This window comes from Mustela putorius, unplaced genomic scaffold (assembly GCF_011764305.1).
Source record: "Mustela putorius furo isolate JIRA1106 unplaced genomic scaffold, ASM1176430v1.1 tig00000992_pilon_pilon_pilon, whole genome shotgun sequence".
Taxonomy (NCBI): domain Eukaryota; kingdom Metazoa; phylum Chordata; class Mammalia; order Carnivora; family Mustelidae; genus Mustela; species Mustela putorius.
The window spans coordinates 1509154-1528411 of record NW_025421526.1 but is presented as its reverse complement, the minus strand read 5'-3'; the positions used below and the strand labels follow the sequence as shown (position 1 = coordinate 1528411).

The 19258-nt window shown below is 42.9% G+C and overlaps 1 protein-coding gene across 16 annotated transcripts in view; it reads right to left on the bottom strand.

The window, feature by feature from the left end:
* Positions 1-19258, bottom strand: part of GULP1 (GULP PTB domain containing engulfment adaptor 1) — a 244790-nt gene that overhangs the window by 114602 nt on the left and 110930 nt on the right. The window contains exon 1 of one of the 16 annotated variants that reach the window (XM_045086459.1): positions 2860-3005. The exons of the other annotated variants lie outside the window; for them this stretch is intronic. The gene's annotated coding sequence lies outside the window, so the exon portion shown is untranslated. Of the gene's footprint in view, positions 1-2859; positions 3006-19258 lie in introns of those variants that run through there. 16 annotated transcript variants of the gene reach the window in all.

Below are 19258 nucleotides of genomic sequence, written 5' to 3'. Positions count from 1 at the left end.
CTCTGTGTGCGTCAAATGAATATATAAAACCTTTAAAATATATAAATAAGTACTATAATATAATAAAATTCTTTCTCCCAGAGGATTTCTTATGATTAATGGTAAGGGAGCAAGAAACATTTAGAAGTTCATACAGTCTATAGGTGTGGAATAAAAAACCCAGCTGGTTAACACTAACTACGATTCCCTGCCTCAGCCTGATTTTTAGGGAGCTCTGAAGAGTTGATCTACCACATATGTGGCATCCGGTGTGTGCCTAGCAATAAAGCAATGCTTTGAACAGGGCACCTCATCTATTTCTCCAAATAAGGTTCTCAGAGTGGTAGAAATTCAACATGGCCACATCTGGGCTAATGTAGCAAAACGAGAGACCCAAATCTATGTATCAGTCAAGTGGCAGAGGCAGAATTTTACTGTGAGTTAATGTGACCCTACCGGACATTTAAGCTTCCTACTTTATTGGTCTGGCTCATCTTGGATTCATTATTAAAAAGTAAATTCCTTCTGTAACACCATTGGGTACAGTGAGCGCTCCGGAACAGCTCTTACCCTCAAATCTGTTAAACATCTAGCAAGAAATACCACCACATCATTAAGTACAATCGCACTTTGTGCATACAAGTTAAAAAAAAAAAAAAGACTTTCTTTGTATGTAAATTGAAATTTAATGTTTTACAGTCTTGTGTGGTTATCATGTAATGGGAGGACAGGATCCCAGGGGACCCAACACGCACAAAACTGAAGTGACTGAGACCAGACAAGTCGCTGTGGCAGAGGACAGACAAGTAACACACACACCCAGTCAGAAGTGCAGAATCCAAACACAAAAACCGGGTTAGTAGGACCGAACTCAAAATCTAGGAAGTTATTGGTGCTGTGTCCTAAGCACATGGAGGCCCCAGCGTCCAGGGACCAAACTCGGACTCAGCTTATCTTGCTGAGGATGCTTTGGGGCGGCTACAGACTGACTGAAAGTGGTTTGCAGAACAGAGACGCATCATCGCACAGTAAGGAATCCGAGGGCAAACAGTGTCCAGGCCGGCAAACACACACTGCCCTGTCGTCAGGAACCGCAGGACTTTCTTCTGCTCCCCCAACCGCAGCAGGCTGGCTGTGACCCTACGATGTTCCTCAGGCACAACTGGCTGTCCACATCTACCCAAACACTACGCGAGTCGCTAAGAGTATTTCATTTTACAAAAGAGGCAAACAACAGCAGCAACAACAAAACCTCACAGAACGTTCTAGAAGCTCTCGAGGAGAAATGGGACTTACAGGCCGACCACGAATGAAGCTGAGCACAGGAGAGTGACTATGAGACCTGTGAGCTTCATTAAGGGGCTCACTGATAAGGAGAGGCAGGGGAATGGCCGCAGGATATGCAGACTGACTACAGGAAATCTCGTCAGCATAATCAAGTGTGAAGATCCTAAATGACCATTCCTTGCAAGAGAGGCTGAGGTGAATCTTAAAATTGCCTGACGATTTCTCAGGCACCTTTACTGAGAATGTTTTACTGCCTTTCTCCGCCCGCCTATAAAATTCATCAGGAAGCTAAAAGACTCATTTCAACTTCTAGGATTACCAATGATGTAGAATGAGGGGGGAAATTAGTGAAAGAATAACAGCACAAATAAAATGAAAATGTCCTTGGTAATGTCAAACCACACCAACCCGACGGTCCTAACACCGAGCAATTTCTACTGAAAATGGTAGTTGTGCTGATATAGACCTGGAAAGAAGTCTGGGTAGGAAGTTAAAAGAATTACGCAGAGACCTAAAAGATGTCTTTTTAAATTGCTAATCCTGTCTTTCAAATATATAAGTTCTTTTTACCACAGCTAACGATGCCACAGCATTTGGTCCGCAGTCGTCCTTGTAGTGGAGAAACGCGGCCCTTGCTCCGGCCACTGGGCATTCAGCGTCTCGAGCTCCCTCCCGCTATCACCTCTGATTCGCTCCCTCAGTCATTGACAATGAAACACACGCTCTACACTTCTGTCTTCCTCGTCTGCTTTCAGTGTTGTTTTCAACAAGTTCTGAGTTCAGCGTTTCTGCTGTTGTTGTTAGTTGTTTTCCGTTTTTAATTTCTATCCATCAAGGGACCTGGGTAGACGTCATGACAGAGAAGCCTGAGGGAGGAACGTGAGACTGAAGGCAGAGCAGAAGGAAGGTCAAGGTTCGGGTAGCAGCCAAAGCAAGAAGCGAGGCAGAGGTGGGATCCATAAACTAGGACTACGAGAAGACTCAGAGCTACGGCTCTGCATGAGATGGAAACCCGATCCTCTCTGACAATTAGAAAGTTATCTTTTATTACAAATTTGACAAAACAATGAGACTGTTAAGTTAGAAAAATAGCAGGTGACTCAATCAGTCGGAGTCTGCTTTGAAATTCTTTATATTCTTACAATCCTATAATTCAAAATCCACTATTCATTAGACAAGATTCTTAAAAGAAATATTTTTTAAGATAATGTCAGTTTTAGGTAAAAAGTTATAGAATATTTTTGTAGAGTCTGTCTACATCCTAGCAAGCAACATGGGAAACATTAGCCAATCAGGAATGTATAATCTTAAAATTTCAACAGAAATGTACTGACTACTTTTGATTAAACAAGCCCTGCGTTTGGCATCTGCCAGCAAACCAGGGCTCAGTCGTGCGCCGACTGTGCTAATGGCGGAAAGGAATGCGGCGTCTACGCGAGTGACTGTGGTGCAGCTCCGGGTAACTGCCACGTGCCCATGAGACGGGAGTCATCCAGACGCTCAAGAAAGGCGGAAACCACTCTTGCTGTTAGCTTTCTGGAACAGCCGGCTTTCCCCGTTCGATTTAGGGCGGAAAAGTACTTTGACAGATACCGGTACTGGTTACTGATCCAGGAAAACGTGTCTTGCGACATTGATCTGGAGGCGGAGAACGGGGTCATCTGAACCAAGAGCGTTCACAAGGCAGGGAGACCGGCTAAGGGCATTCTGCAGTGGTCTGGGCCAGAGGTAGTAAAGGCCTGAGTAGAATTAGAAAATGGGGGAAGGTATCAGAAACTGCCTGTGGACACGAGGGGAGAAAATGAAACGCCACAGCTGACTTTTAAAAATCTTTCTAGAAGTATTTTCCAGAAAAAAAGAAAACACTCAATTGACTTTTCCTTTCTGAGAAAAAGTAAATATTAGAGTGATTACTAAGATACTTTGAATTTCATTTTCAGCTACAATTAGAAATTCTCATTGTTCTTAGTTTATGCTACTTTATACAATCATTGATTATATTTTATGGATTTATACAAACATTGATTCAAAAACCACTTAACTTCTACCAGGCGGCTGCCCTGTGTGGTTTCAGGTCAGACGGTGAGCGCTCCGCGGCCCTCAGGAATCAGGCAGTGAAACAAGCAGGTAAACCATGCCGGCTACCACGGGGGGCGGCGGGGCTTGGGAGAACCTGGGAGCACACATCCAGCATGAAGACATTTTGCCGTCCCTGTCCGAGCAGGACATCAGGACAGGACGGAATTCTTGCTGTAGCTAATTCTGTACTTCATTTCTCTGGATACTTGCTAATTCCTATGTCCCTGGTGTGTCTTCCCTCCAAGACCCCAGTCCACATCACAACGTGAGTAGTTCTAATCGTTAAAGCTCTGAATGGTGGATTTGTTATTGTTTTCTATGCAGGGCGCCTGGACTCTCGGTCCTCCAAGACTGTCTACTCATTTTGTTTCCCCAATGACTCCCCTGATATAAAACTGAAAACAGGCTGCTTTCCAGAGAGTGACAGGGGGAAAAAAAAAAAATCAAAATCTTATCTTTCAAATGAAATTCAGAACTTTAACAAATATAATGAATTGAACAGTCCCATTATTTAATGAGCAAAGCACATAAAAGCTACTTTGATTCACCTCATCATATGATAAGACTCGTTACCAGCTACTGGATTTCACTATAAGCCAAGCGCGTTCCAGGTACTGTATGAGTATGACCTTCAGTAACCCTCAGAATAACGCTCTCCTGCCGGTCCTGTCACCCTTGAGGAAACAGAGTGAGACTTGTCCACAGTCATTCAAACGGTGAAGTGGGAGACTCAGACTCAGGCTGTCTGCTTTGTGTTATTTTCCCAAAAGCATCTCAGCACCTACCTAGATATTAAACCAAAACAAAAAGCATTTCAGATATTTTATATACTTTCACTGAAAATGAAATTTTCTTTGAAGTGCTTTTTGCATGATTTTTGCAAATATAATTTTTATTTAGAAGGCAAATGGGTCATACACCATTTTAACTTTATTAATTCCTTCACTCTTCATTTTATGAAATGTCCAGAATGTAATGAATAATTAGTGACGTTCTGTAGGACCTAAGGACTCAAGTGCCTTACCGCCATTTGCCAATGTGACTCAAAGTTATAACCAAAGTCCAAAATAACAATGAAAAGTAATCATATTATTTTATGTATAGAAAACTACTTGTGTACAAAGTCTCTATATTTTATTCACAAACATCAAAGAAAATTAATTTTTACATCTACTTATAAATTTTAAATGCTACCAACCAGTTTTAATTCCAAATGCGTCCATTATTTTACTTTGCACACAGACTTTTTTTTTTTTTAAGATTTTATTTATTTATTTGTCAGAGAGAGAGAGGGGGAGAGCGCGAGCACAGGCAGACAGAATGGCAGGCAGAGGCAGAGGGAGAAGCAGGCTCCCTGCCGAGCAAGGAGCCCGATGTGCGACTCGATCCCAGGACAGTGGGATCATGACCTGAGCCGAAGCCAGCTGCTTAACCAACTGAGCCACCCAGGTGCCCCTGCACACAAAGACTTTAACCTCGGTAACTATTAAAAGAATCATTTTACTGGCATCCTAAAATTAAAAGAACAGTTTTATTGGTTGACATTTGACATTTTTACCTAGTTTTTTTAAAGGCTATTTTTCATGTTTTTTGGAAGCCAGTGATCTTAAACTGTCAACCCATCCTTGTAAAGTCTAATTCAAAATGTTTGCTTGTTCAGTGAACAGAAGCCATATTAGATCTGTCACATTATTTCAAACTTACAAAGCTCTACTGGTCAAAACTCTTTAAAATCTAAATAAAAGAGGAATCAATTCTAGCTTAAACAAGAAAAGGAGGAACTTAGTTGACTTCTTTAACCAAAACACAGTAGACGGAAACACAGTGGTGGACACCCTGGGCTCAAGGTGCCAGGAAACGTCAGGCCTGTCACTTCTCCATCACTTGGCTTAACTTTAACATAGGTCATCAGGCCTTCCGGGCTCTCCGTTTTACACACTCTTCTGGCAGATTCACTAAGGTGGGCCACTGAGCCTGACTGCCTGGACCTGCCGCAGAGGGTCCCAGATGCCAGGTAATGGGGCCCAAGTCTGCACAAGGGCACGGAGGATTCCACGCTATGGAACATCAGCAGAGCACTTCCCAGGTCTGGAGGGATGCAAAGACTGGGTTCATTCCCAGCAACACAATTTAGAGTACTTTAAGCTAAATATCAATCCTCCTCAGCCTCAGCTCCCCAAACTTTAAAGGTCATAACACCCACGTACTTTACAATGAGGCTCAATGAAAGAGCACGCTGCAGGCCTGTAGAGGTAAGACCCACAGCTACCAACCGTAGGAAACTTTAAATAAGGGAAATCCTGTGGCTTCTTCTAAAGACATGGATTCTGGGAAGATTGAACATTTAGGCAATTACTTGTAAACATTAACGTGCATGTAGATGCCAGTTACACTCTGTTCATGTCCAGACTCTGCTTTGTGGAATGCCAAGACGGTGTTCCACTTGTCCCAACAGGAGTTTCAGTGCTACCTGAATGCATCCGCTCTCCACGCAAGAAACCCGGATAAAGGGCACTTCTATCTCCCTTTCCCACCCCTCCTCCTCCAATTCCTCCAATGCCAAGTCCCAAGACACATCTGGGACAGATTAATAGGGATTATAATATCATCCTGCCATTACTAGAAATGAAAATTCCCAATGGTATAAATGGAATCTCATCTTTTTTCTCTACCAAAAATAATCCTTAAAGTACTGAGTAACAAAGTACAAGATTATTTATGGTTCCACTCTCAAGTTGATAGCAAACAATGGAGTCTGGATGTTTTGAATATCTCCTAGTTCTGGCAAAAATAATGCTAAAAGGTTAGTGAACACTACTGTTAAATAAAAATTTGTACACAGAACATACAATGTAAGTAATAAACTGCAGAGGAGTTATTACAAAGTTGAAATGCTGGAGCAACAGAAATTTTCTTTTGTGTGTGATTCTACACAGTGTACGTGAATGCCCCATTTATCCTGGGGGACTGAGGTGTTGCACATCAGTAATTTTTCAGATAATTTATGTTTACATTAGGACAACCTAGCTTTTATCTTAATTTCAGTTTTATCGTAACTTCAGTTAAGTCTGGTAACCGAGTGAGACTTAAATGAAGCTTCAGCAGTTACCACTCTGTCCTCAGCTCAATGCGAAATGATTTCTACAGCTTCTCAACAACAGATCTACTTCTGTGTTAACAGACACTGAATTATGTCTCTTTATCTGTTCTGTTCTGTTCGAAATCGTAGAACCCATGCACGCCATATAGCAGCTCACCTTAATTTTATTTATTTTGTTTAACTTGTTGACCTCTTCTATGTCATTTCTTCGTTTTTGAATTCTCTTAGATGTCATGGTTGCACCTTTCATTTTTGGAAAAATACAGGAAATGCATACATGATAAGGATATAAATCATTTCTCCTTCTTACCAGCTAAAACTGCTTGATACAAGGCAGTCTTTTATGATTCTCCTGTATCATCTTACTCATAAATATTGCTCAATATAGCCTGATGTTAGTATTTTACATTCTACTTTTTCTTTTTTGACTTTTTTCATAACAAAGGGCATATCTGTTGCAAATGTTTGAAATACAGAGATAGGAAAGAAACACAGAAGAACCCATCTCCCCTGTTAGGTATTATTCCCTTTGTCTCTTCCTCCAGTTGTCCCTCCCCGCCCGAACCACTCCCAAGAGATCACACTGACCCATGATGACAGTGATGCAGAATGTTACAGAACGCACAGGGACAGAGCGTCTGTGTGTGCACACACGTGTGTGTGCATATTTACATACTTTTTCACTTGTCACATCTTTAAATGTCATTTATTGCCCTGACATCAATAAGATGGCAAAATCACCCCCCTCACCAACAATAATTGGGGTGCCATGCATAGACAAAAGTGCTTTTGTGGGAACTTTGGGATCTCGTCACAGGCCAGGAGCAGTCCTCTTCTCCTAGGCAACTGCTAGGATTTACACCTGAGGCCCACCAACCTCAGTCCTACCACAGATCCTGTAAATGCCCTATAACTTGGGTCTTGCTCCTTGTAGCCATTGTCCAGAAATGGTCCTGCCACCCAGAAACTGGGCAGAAGACACACCCATTGTCCCCAAGGCAAGTCAGTCAATCTCAGTCTTACTGCAGAAGCTGAAATGGCCTTGTAATTCAGTCCCTCTCAGTTGTAAGCCAAAGGTAGTCCCAGCCACCCAGAGACCTGCCAAAATACACTCTGGGTGTGCCCCCAATGGGCCCATCCATTTAGGCCCACTACCCTCACTCTGTCTGTGGATCTTGAAGCCGCCCTTAAATTATTAAAGCTGTAGCTCCCTTTCAGTCACCTTACAGGAGTGGTTCTGCCTTCCTGGGGAACGAGAGGGAGACAAGCCCAGCTATGCTCCTGCAGGAAGGCCCAAGGACCTTGGTCCAAGTCAGATCTTGAAGTAGCCCTGTCACCTCACTCTAGCCCTGTTCCACCCCAATCTGTGGGAACTCCTGTCACCCAGGAACCTGATAGGAAGAATGTCCATCTGTGCCCCTAAAGCAGCCCTGTGACTTAGTTCCAGCCCCATCAACAAATCACAGGGACAGAGGGGAATAAAGGAACAAATGAACTTTTAAGGAGTCAGAAAACTATTCACAAAATGGCAATAGTAATTTACTACCTGTAAATAATTCCATTAAATGTAGAGGATTAAATCCTCCAAATGTTACACAACAACTTAATGGCTTAAAAAGCAAAACCCACCAACAGACTACCTACAAGAGAGACTCTTAGTTTTAAGGACACACATAAGATGAAAGTGAAAGGATAGAAAAAATATTCCATGGAACTGGCAACCAAAAGAGAGTGTTAGTGGCTATCCGTGTATCAGATAAACAGACTTTCCATCAAAATATGTCAAATGAGACAAGAAAGTCACCACGTAATCAGAGAGGTCAACTCATTAAGAAAACCTTAAGTAATACACTTATGTACCCAACATTGGAACACTTAAATTATAAATATTAACACACCTAAAGGGATAAATCGACAGTAATACAATAATGGCAGGAGACTTCGATAACCCATTTTCATAATGGATAGATCGCCCAGAGATCTATCAGTAGATCAGTAAGATCCAGAAAATCAGTAGGAACCAGAGTCTGAATAACACTGTAAACCAGCTGAATATAACAGACATATACTGAACATTTCATACAACAGCAGCAGGATACACTCTCTTCTCAAGCACACATAGAACATTCCCCAGGATAGATCATATGTTGAGCCATAAAATGAGCTTAAGAAATTTAAGACTGAAACCATATCAAGTATCTTTTCTGACCACAATTGTATGAAACTAGAATCAATAACAAACAAAATAAAAGGTATTAAAGAAAACACAAATAAATAAAAAGATAGCCCATGTTCATGGATTGGAACAATTACTGTTAAAATGTCCATATTGCCCAAAGCAATCTATAGATTCGATTCAATCCTTGTGAAAATTCCAATGGAACTCTTAACAGAAATAGAAAAAAAGACCCTAAAACCTGTATGAAACAAAAAAAGTTCACAAATAACCAAAGCAACCTTAAGAAAGAAGAACAAAGTTGGAGGCATCCCACTTCCTGAGTTCAAACTATATAATAAGGCTACATTAATCAAAACAGTGTGGTACTGACAAAAACAAACAAACAAACAAACAAAAAAAAAAAACAGACACATAGCAGAACAGAGCACCCAGAAATAAACCCACCCATACAGTATCATCTAATCTCTGTACACGGGTGCCAAATACAAAAATCTGGAAAGGATGGTGCCTGCAATCAGTGATGCAGGGAAAACTAGATATGCACATGAAAAAGCCTTGAAATTAGACACTTTCCTTACACTACTCACAAAATTAACTCAAAGACCTAAGACCATAAACCCCTAGGACACAGTGAAAAGGTGCCTGACATTGCTCAAGGATATATGCATATGACAGCAAAAGCAAAAGCATCAAGCACTGCTTATGAATAAACAGGTAGAACAAGATCAAACTAGAAAGCATATTCTTCTTCTTCTTTTTTTTTTTTTTTTAATACTTATTTGTTTCTTAGAGGTCGGGAGGGCCAAAGGGAGAAGCAGAGAAGATCAGGAAGACTCCATGCGGAGGGCAGAGTCCACATGAGGCTCAATCTCACAACCCTGAGATCAGGACCTGAAACCAAGAGTCGGACGTTTAACCTATTGCACCACCCAGACGTAAAAAGCTTCTTTTACAGCAAGAAAATAATGGAAAAAATGTAAGGGCATTATTTGGGTTGCCTTATTTGCCTATATTTGCAGACAAAATACATAAAGAACTTGTAAAACTCAATAGCAACCAATCAACCAATTAAAAAAAAAATGCTAAAGGACCCAAATAGCCTTTATTTTAAAGACATACAAATGGTCAACACGTATATGAGAAGGTGCACAACATCACTAATAATCAAGAAAATGTAAATCAAAACCATAATGAAATAACACTTCCTGCCTGTTAGGATGGCTATTATAAAAAAAGACAAGAGGTAAGTATCGAGGAAGAGTGTGAAAATAAGAGAACCTAACGCACACTGGTAGGAATGTAAATCCATATGAAATAAAGTATGATGGTGCCTCAAAAAAGTAAAAACAGAACTACCGTATTATCCAGCAAACCTACTGCTGAGTATAAATCTGAAAAAAATAACTTTTATTCAGGATCTCGATGAGTTATCTGTACTCTCAAAGTTCGTTGCTGCATCATTCATGATGGTCAAGTTGTAGAAACCACTAAAGGTCCAGAAGAATGGTAACATATGAATGGATAAAGAAAATGTGGTATGTATATACAATGGGATATTACTCAGCCATAAAAAAAGAAGGAAACCATGCCATTTGTAACAATGTGATGAAAATGGAGAATGTTATGGAAGTAAAATAAGCCAGACACAGAAAGACAAACACTACATGATCTCACTCACATGTGGAATATAAAAATGTCAAACTCATAGAAACAGAAAGTAGAACACTGGTTGCCAGGGCTGCGTGGTGACGGAAATGGAGATGCTGGTCACAGGATACAGACCTTCAGTTATAAGATGAGTAAGTTCTGAGAGTCTAATGCACAGTGTGGTGAGTAGTTATTAATACTGTATTGTAAACTTGAAATGTGCAAAAAGAGTAAGTCTTATTTGCTCTTGCCATGCAAAAAAAGTGGTGATGTGAGGTGATGGATGTGTTAATTTCACAATCATTTCAATGTATAAATGTATTAAATCATCAAGTTGTACACACCAGACACTTGTCAATTATACCTCAGTAAGATGGGGTGTCAATTACCATTCCATGATACAGATTTACTGACATTTATTTAACCAAACTCCAATTATATTAGATATTTTCTAGTTTGGGTTTATAGAAAGAACACTGAAGACTAGCGTATATGTATGTCTTTGTCGGCTAAGCATGTATCTTGAATAAACTCTTTTTCCCCTTCTAATCTTAATTTAATGACTCTAATTTGCTGGCAGACAGAACCTTAGAGAATCAAGCTACCCAGAAAGTCAGGTAAAATTATAAACATGCAGTGAATGAAGGGCTAAGGATTCGTCCACTAGTAAAATCCAGGAGATTTAGATCCTCAACCATGAAACCTAGCCCTTCCCAACCACGGAGGGTTTAACTTTTTCTGAATTTACTTATCCTCTGGAATACTGAGATTATCAGCTCTCTCTGACTTCCAAACATGTATTGAACACCAACAGTTGGTGGGACCTCTACTCCCCTGGGGAGGTGAAAAGGATTGGTATGTTTTTAAAGAATAGTGTAATTTTTTAAATGATAATTTAGTTATAGTCCTAATCTGAGGGGATAGTTTGGAGAGCTCCCCCAAAAAAGCATCTCCCCCAAACTTTTAAACAGTATATATATATATATATATATATATATATATATATATATATGTAACAAGACGTATTGTAGTAGCATAAAAACTTATATAACATTAGTTTATTTTGTGTTTATCTAATCCTTACTACACAGTTGGTTTTTTGTTTGTTTGTTTCCTCTCTGTTCTTTCCTACTTCTTACTGGAATCTCAAGATAGTTGGATGAATTACTGTCCCCAGTCTTTCACTCTCTCTTTACAGTATTATATATACACACCCTTGCCATGACCTCATCATGGCTGGCTTTGGGCTTGGGCATGTGACTCCCATTAGTCAATGAAATGTTTAAAAACGAAATGTCATCAGGCGCCTGAAATGTACTTGCACAGTTGTTTCCAAAATCTGGTTTGTCCTGGATAAGATTTTATGTTACCTTCAGATTGGATTTTGTGCACCACACTAGTGGTGCTGTTAGAAACCCCCTGACTGCATTTTTAAGCCTGTTATTTCATCTCCTGGACAATGATGTTTCTCCTATCAAAGACACCATACAGACAAAAGTGTCCATCCATACTGCTTGCCTGGGCACTGACAGAGTTTTTTGTTTGTTTGTTTTGTTTTTGTTTTTGTTTTAATCTCCTTGTCATACTGGGATCAACACTCAAGTTTTTAGTATACAGCCGGATGTCGGCTACCTTGTTCTAAGCAAGCCCAAGGCCATATCTTCTATCCCAGTTGACATTTCAATTTCTTTCTTTAGAATGTGGCTGTGCCCTTAGACACTTTTTTGATATCTACAAACATTTCTATCAATATGAAACAGAGGGAGGGTCAGTCCACATTAAATTAGCTTGACATTTACCCAGAGTCACTCAAACAGTTTGTGCCCGATCAGCTTACTTGAATGTAGTGCAAGTAAAAATCACCGGAAGAAACTGAGCAGAAGGCAGGAAGAAGGAGATTACAGTTCATTCTCACTTCTAGAATGCCCTCGCACCAACAACACACCTAGGCATGGCAGAGTCGTGTCACCTGCTCATTAAACAATTACTTTTTTTTTTTAAGATTTTATTTATTTGACAGAGAGTGATCACAAGTAGGCAGAGAGGCAGGCTGGGGGCGTGGGGGAGGCAGGCTCTCTGCTGAGCAGAGAGCCCAATGGGGTGCACGATCGGGGACCTGAGCCGAAGACAGATGCTTATCCCACTGAGCCACCCAGGAATCCCTAAACAATTATTTATAAGGTACTATGATACTCTGAACTTTTCAAGGAGAAAAGAAATATTGAAATTTTTATTCAAAATCAATTTTTAATCTCCTACCATTTGCTTTGTATTTTTAGGTATATTTAGTAATACCTATACTTCAGGAAGTTGTATCTATATGAATTTTAAACTAAATGTAATGTGTCACATACATGCATGTAATACTTTGTATGTGTGTTTGGTCACATGCTCAAACATTTTCATATATATCGTCTTAAGGAAGGAAACATCTGGGACCACACGTTTTACAATGAGGGACTGTGTATTTCTTTCTCTGGATCCTTACACTTGGCATATGGGTAAGAACAAAATTTCGCCTTTCTGCAATAAAACTTAACATGTCTTGTTAGGTCCTGGACCGCAGCATTGCTCAGTGGAGACGCACGTTCTTTCAGATTCGCCATACCAGTTCCGTTGGGATGACTTTTCTAAGATGCCCTGATTTCAGCACATGAAGACTGTCGAGTTGCATTTTTCATGGTATGCATCAGTGTGTGCTATTACTTTATATTAGTATCACGTTATTCCGGGTGTGTGTCGGCTGACAGGATGAGGATGATGAGGCAGTGTCCCTGAGTCTTTTGTAGAAACATGCTTTCCAGAAAGGTTCTGTTTTGTTCTCTCGGAACAAAGAGCATTAAGAATTAAGCTTACTGAGTCCTTCTGAGAACATTCTTCAGGCCTCTTTAAAATTCGGAGCCCACACAATCCCCTGGCCGCCACACGCCGAGTCGAAGCTCGCGCTGACCACACGTGCTGTCACCGGTCTGCTGTATTCAGAGGTGGAACCGCATTCGTGTTCCACTTTGGCTTCAGCCGGTGGCCGTCTGAGTGCTTGGGGCTGGAAGTCACATCAGCATAAAAGACCAAGGGGATTTTTTTTTTTTTAATTGAGTCTTCAAAATCATCCCAGCAGGTCTGAGATCGAACGAAAATCAGTTACTAGTACGTTGTAGCACGGCATCCAGACCCTGATGGGAATTCTCCAGAGGTCCACAGCCTGTGAGGAGATCAGGTTTGAAGTATACATACAGACTTTCTGGCTAGCAAGACATTTTTTGGTTGTGTTTTATTTCCACTGAGTGAAGGAGTTGAAATTCAACATCAATTTACATGGACATTTTGAACATTTTCCTTAGTATTATTTAGAGGCATTACATCTAATCCACCTTAAGTGAAAACATTTTACTAGTTAAGGAAAATAAAATAATTCTAATTAAAAGAAAAAGGTTACAAATCCTTGCTGGAAGATAAGATTAACACATTAACAATTTCTGTCAACTGAATGTAAAAAAACATGTACAGTAAGGAACAAAAATCTCAGTAGTTTAAACACTGAACACTACAGCAGGAAATGTTTGGCCATCTGTACATTAGGTCTTACTAACCCCACAATAGCTGAATGCCAGATAATTCAACCAATCACATAATCTTTCTGACTTTAATATTGGCTTAAATTTTTTTTTTGGCTTAAATATATATATATATATATATATATATATATATATATATATATATTTAAAGATTTTATTTATTTATTTGACAGAGAGAGATGACAAGCAGTCAGAGAGGCAGGCAGAGAGAGAGGAGGAAGCAGGCTCTCTGCTCAGCAGAGAGCCTGATGCGGGGCTTGATCCCAGGACTTTGAGATCATGACCTGAGCCAAAGGCAGCGGCTTAACCCACTGAGCCAACCAGGCGCCCCTTGGCTTAAATATTTTTAAACATTAAAATGATTGCACTGGGCGCCTGGGTGGCTCAGTGGGTTAAGCCGCTGCCTTAAGCTCAGGTCATGATCTCAGGGTCCTGGGATCCAGCCCCGCATCGGGCTCTCTGCTTGGTGGGGAGCCTGCTTCCTCCTCTCTCTCTCTGCCTACCTCTCTGACTACTTGTGATCTCTGTCAAATAAATAAATAAAACCTTAAAAAATTAATATTAGTACAAAACTACAGAATATAATTGCTTAGGAAGTGCAAATGAGGAACACCTGGGTGACTCTGGTCATGATCCCAGGGTCCTGGGATCGAGTCCCACAACAGGCTCCTTGCTAGGAGGGGAGCCCGCTTCTCCCTCTGCCTCTGCCTGCCTCTCTGCCTACCTGTGCACGCACGCTCTCGCTCTCTCTCTCTGACAAATAAATCTTCAAAAAAAAAAAAAAAGCGTGCAAATGAGAAACTTTGACTCACAGTTGATGCCCAAGTTGGCTTCTCATTCTGTTCCATTAAGGACCGACAGATAACTCATCTCTTACCTTCTCTCAGATCTCCTCAACCCCACAATCTCTGCATCAGCAAGAACTTTTAGACCCAGCCTCTGAATACATGCACGGTTTGGCTGATTTTCACTTCTTTGTAGCCAGCACCTTAGAACACTCTGCCTTGGTCTGCTGTTTCCACCAGGCCCCTATTCAGCCTTCCACTCTTAAACCCACATTCCCTCCCTACAGGGGTCTGTTTTTCATTTATTGCCAGGGTGATCCTTTTTAATAAGAAGATGGATTAAATCCCGTCAGCTCAGTATTTCTCACGTCTTCCTATTAAACTTCAAAATAGAATCTGTACCTTGTTACCGTGTTTATGAAGCCCTTCAGAATCTGGGCCCTTCTGACCTCTGCTTCTACACTTTGCTCCTTACTGGCAGTCCTGGAACACTGGATTCCTCCTTATTTTTTAAAGTGCCAGGCTTCCTCCCCGCTTGTCCAAGATCTTGACTTACAATTTCGCTGACTCAGTTCTCTACTTTAGAAGTACCTTCCCTATCCAAACCCCCATTCTAAAATTGTGCCTCATTATGTCATTTTCTACTTATTTACATTGCCTTATTTTTTTATGGTACTTTTCACAGTCCAAAATTTTTATATTATTTCTTTCCGACTTCCCCACCCTCCCCCATGAGGGCGGGGCCTCTGTCCTCTTAAGTTACCCCTTGCAGCTCTCAGATCAATGCTGTGGGACCAGGACTGTGCTCCGTAAGTACTGTGAAAGGGAAGGACGAGGAAAAGGAAGGAGGGAGAAAGGGAAGAAGGAGGCGTCATTACTTCAAGGCCGACTTTCAATATCCTCCTAAAAGAAAAAAGAAACACACACACACACACACAAATTTCCCTCTACTCAGAGTAGAAATTGTTATGTAAATCTTATCTTCCAGCAAGGATTTGTAACCTTTTTCTTTTAATTAGAATTATTTTATTTTCCTTAACTAGTAAAATGTTTTCACTTAAGGTGGATTAGATGTAATGCCTCTAAATAATACTAAGGAAAATGTTCAAAATGTCCATGTAAATTGATGTTGAATTTCAACTCCTTCACTCAGTGGAAATAAAACACAACCAAAAAATGTCTTGCTAGCCAGAAAGTCTGTATGTATACTTCACACCTGATCTCCTCACAGGCTGTGGACCTCTGGAGAATTCCCATCAGGGTCTGGATGCCGTGCTACAACGTACTAGTAACTGATTTTCGTTCGATCTCAGACCTGCTGGGATGATTTTGAAGACTCAATTAAAAAAAAAAAATCCCCTTGGTCTTTTATGCTGATGTGACTTCCAGCCCCAAGCACTCAGACGGCCACCGGCTGAAGCCAAAGTGGAACACGAATGCGGTTCCACCTCTGAATACAGCAGACGTGACAGCACGTGTGGTCAGCGCGAGCTTCGACTCGGCGTGTGGCGGCCAGGGGATTGTGTGGGCTCCGAATTTTAAAGAGGCCTGAAGAACGTTCTCAGAAGGACTCAGTAAGCTTAATTCTTAATGCTCTTCGTTCCGAGAGAACAACACAGAACCTTTCTGGAAAGCATGTTTCTACAAAAGACTCAGGGACGCGGCCGCATCATCCTCATCCTGTCAGCCGACACACACCCGGAATAACGTGATACTAATATAAAGTAATAGCACACACTGATGCATACCATGAAAAGTGCAACTCGACAGTCTTCACGTGCTGAAATCAGGGCATCTTAGAAAAGTCATCCCAACGGAACTGGTATGGCGAATCTGAAAGAACGTGCGTCTCCACTGAGCAAGGCTGCGGTCCAGGCCGTAACGAGACACGTTAAGTTTTATTGCAGAAAGGCGAAATTTTGTTCTTACCCATATGCCAAGTGTAAGGATCCAGAGAAAGAAATACAGTCCCTCACTGTAAAACGGGCGGTCCCAGATGTTTCTTCCTTAAGACGAAATATATGAAAATGTCTGAGCATGTGACCGAACACACACAGAGGATTACGTGCGTGTATGTGACACTTCGCGTTTAGGTTGAAATTCCTATAGATACAACCTCCTGCAGTATAGGTCTTACTAAACATACCTGACCATGCAAAGCCAATGGTAGGAGATTAAAAGCTGATTCCGAATGAAGACTTCGATATTTCTTTCCCCCTGAAATCTCCCCAGGGATTCCTGCGTCCTTCGGGAATGTCGGGCGGAGGGAAGCAGCGCACGTCCGAAGGGCTGCGGCGGGGCCAGGCACAGGCGGCGGCGGCGGGAGCGGCGGCGGCGGGAGCGGGGGCGGCATCCGGACCGGGAAGGGCGTCCCAGGAAGGGCGTCCCAGGCGGACGGCGGAGGGCTGCGGGCCTCCAGTCCATACCGGAGGAGATCGCACGAGGCGTCCCCGTGTGGTCGGTGTCCGCCGGTCTCCGTCGGCGCCGTCGGCGTCTCTGGAAGGTCCGCGGTCGCAGACTGATTCCTCCGGATCTGCGAGCAGGACCTGGCAGCGAAACCCGGGAGCCGGACGCATGTGGGGCTGTTTTCCGGCAGCGCCGGAGCGTGGCGGCCCCAGACGGTCGCTGTCCGAGTGCGTGGACTGGACGACGCGCTCAGGACGAGGAATTCTGCGACCCAACGGAGGTCCGCACGCACTGGAGCCCTGAGTGAAGCCGGAGGGCAGCGGCCCCGGTGGACCCGGCCGGATGCGGTTCGGACGCTCCGCCGAGGGCCCGGCCTCTCGGCGGCGCGAGACCCTGGCCGGGGCCTGACGAAGCGCCCCCTCGCGTCCTGCGCGGGGAGAACCCGGGCTTTCCCACAGCCAAGACTCGGCGACGGGCCGCCCGCGGCGAGACGGAGGAGGCGGCCTGAGGCGCCTGGACAGCCGGGGCCTTCGGAGCGCCGCGCACAGGGGAGCTGCCGGCGCGGCCGGGGCCACACCGGACCCCAGCGGGGAAGGACGGTCCCAAGGCGGAGCCCGAGTCCTCGAGGGGACAGCGCGACCGGAGCCGGACGCAGGGAGTCGCAGGGAGGGCGACAGCAGACTCCGCGGGCACAAGATGGCGGCGTGCGGCCTCCGCGGCCTGGGCGGGCCCCGAGCCGCCGGCCGATGACCGCTCCCGTCCTCCCTCACGGTGCCCGCGCGTCCGGGATCGGAAAGACCGCATCGTGACGAGTTCGAGAGACTCCAGAGATGAGGTGATGGGACTCAGGACATTTAGAAATAATTGCAAAAAGGAAAAATAAGCCCGAAAAAATGCAAACACAATGAGTAATGCTAGAAAGACATGAAAACTGAAAAGCAGCAGCATTCTTAAGGCAAAAATAAATAAAACCACGTCCTCTGGGGGTTAAAACAAACATATAAAGGAAAGTAAAGAGAAGAGGGCACCTGCGAGGACGGCAGGCGGGCCGGCCCCTGGGACCCCCAGAGCAAACCACCCGTCACCGGGTTTCAGGCCGCCAAGCAAGGAGCGCGCCACACCTCCCCACGTGACACAGAGCTGACCAAGCCCCGACGGGACGACAGGCGCGGGGCGGTGAGTCACACTGAACAGCCCACCAAGAGCCCAGAAAACTCTGCAGGCTTAGAAACTCCGGGAGACGCGGCGGCCCTCCCGGGTGCCCGCCCTGCTGGGGGGCTTCGTACTGTCGCTCTGCGGTCCCACAGGGAATCCTGCTCGCCCCCAGCACTGCGTCGGGCCACCTTCTTCACCTTCTGAAGGCCCGCGACCAAGAGCCCCACGCGCAGATGGAGGAAAAACCCTGTGACACCGGGGGCCTCGGGTGGACGGCGCCAGACGCCCAGGCTCAGGTCAGGAGATCCTGCTCCACAGGCTCCGCATTCCTCTCTCCCTCGGCCCGCCCCGCCCTCTCTAAATAGGTAAATAAACAAATAAGGATTGAGAGGAAGTCTCAAATGTAGAATGCAAAGAAATAACCCAACATATTATAGGAGCCCTTGAAGAAAAAAAAAGAGCAATGGGACACAATAAATTAAAAAGAAAAAAAAAACTTTACTAAAGTGGAAAAAAAAGATTTAAAAGTATGTATAAATGAATATTACATTGTATACTTGGGCAAAGTTTCCAATTTGATCAACAAAAACACATATTGCAGTCAAATTCTAGCAAAAGAAAATAAAAACACTTTGGGAATCTAGGTTAAAAACAATAAAGTATTGATATATGCTAATTATAACATGGTTGAACTTTGAAAACATTGTGCTAAGTGAAATAAATAAATCAGACACAAAAGCCGAGATACTATATTATTTCGTTTATAAAAAATATCTAGAAAGAGTAAATTTGCAAGGACATGAAACAAATGGGTGGTTGCCAGATATTAGGGAAGGTAGAAATGAGGACTGAATGGTTAATAGGTGTGGGGTTTCCTCCTAGGGTGATGAAAATATTTTGGAATGAGATACAGATGATGGTTGAAAAATGCTATGAATGCGCAGAATATCACTGTTTTGCAAACTTTAAAATGGTGAAGTTTATGTTGTAAATTTCACCTCAATTAAAAAATGAAACTTAACCAAGTTTAGAAAACTAAACTAGGATCTATTCACTGAGAACACGG